This window comes from Mus pahari, chromosome 4, assembly GCF_900095145.1.
Source record: "Mus pahari chromosome 4, PAHARI_EIJ_v1.1, whole genome shotgun sequence".
Classification (NCBI taxonomy): domain Eukaryota; kingdom Metazoa; phylum Chordata; class Mammalia; order Rodentia; family Muridae; genus Mus; species Mus pahari.
In genome coordinates, this window is record NC_034593.1 from 30,969,686 (window position 1) to 30,971,174 (window position 1,489).

Consider the following 1,489-nt stretch of genomic DNA (forward strand, 5'->3'; position numbering starts at 1 on the left):
GTTTCCTGGCTGAGCAAGAACCTGGAAGTGGGAGATGGTGCAGTCATCATGGGGGGGGGGCTGTTTCCTGGCTTACTTCCCACAGCTTGCTCAGTCTGCTCTCTTTTTTAAAAAAATGATTTATTTATTTATTATATGTAATTATACTGCAGCTGTCTTCAGACACACAAGAGAACATCAGATCTCATTATGGATGGTTGTAAGTCATCATGTGGTTGCTGGGATTTGAACTCATGACCTTCAGAAGAGCAGTCGGTGCTCTTAACCACTGAGTCATCTCTTCAGTCCTCAGTCTGCTCTCTTATAGAACACAGGACCATCAGTTTAGGGACGACTTCACTCACTCCATTAATAACTAATTTAAGAAAATGCCCTACTGCTGGATGTTATGGAGATGCCGTCTCAATTGAGGTCCCTTCCTTTCAGATAGCTCTAGTTTGTGTGTCAAGATGACACAAAGCTAGCCAGCACACTAAAGAACTTGTCCAGAATCTCAGAAACAGTCAAAGGCAAAGGCTAATTCCAGCCCAATTTAGAGTTCCTGCTTTTAATTACTTTATATTGTAACTCCCCACAAATGAGTGTTAATTCTCACAGCATCACCAGGGTTTCTGTGCAATAGATGAGGGGTGCTGCTTCTTCCTGGGGCACAGACAGGTGTTGGATGCTCTTAGGTACTTCGGGACTCTGAAAGGCACTATTAATGTTACTAGTGTTCTTATAGTAAGTGTTCCTTTTAATTTTTTTTTTAAATAATCAAAGTGGGGTTAGGTAACATGACTCTCTATTCAGCAGCTGTTGGTCTCTTCCTGCTGCCTGAGCAAAAGAACTATCTGTATTTCTACCCAGCACCAGCCTTCTTGAATACCCACTGACACGGAGACCACAACGTACTGATTTTAGCATACTGATTATACAACATACTGATTATAGCTGGTTGCCAGTCTTCTGGACTCAGCCATGGCTGTTAGGAACAGTTTGGATCAGATTTTCTGGTATTGTGAGCCTCAATGAACTCCATGTTAGGGCATCTTAAACATTTCCCACTCTTGCCCTCTTTTCACCCAAGAAACTTCTGTAGCCCTAAGTATGCAGGTATGTAAAGTAGGCATGCAAATAAAACAAAGATTGGGGGAACTTATTTATTTATTTAATAATAATAAACTTTTATTCTTATATTACATTCTCATAAACTCTTTGGGGGAGGGTTTCACTGTGTAGCCCTGGCTGTCCCGGAACTCAGTTTGTAGACCTTTGTGGCCTCAAACTCAGAGATCTGGCTGCCTCTGCCTCCCGAGTGCTGAGATTAGAGAGTGCCACCACCACCTGGCTATTGTTCTCATCTTCTAACAAAGACAAGCAAACAAATAAGAAACTAATTTTCAATGATAAGGATAAAAGATTTGCATACTACTAAAATGGAGGTACTTGTGTATGAGTGCGTGTCTCTGTGTTTATGCATGTGTGCACGGTATTGGAGGTACTTGTG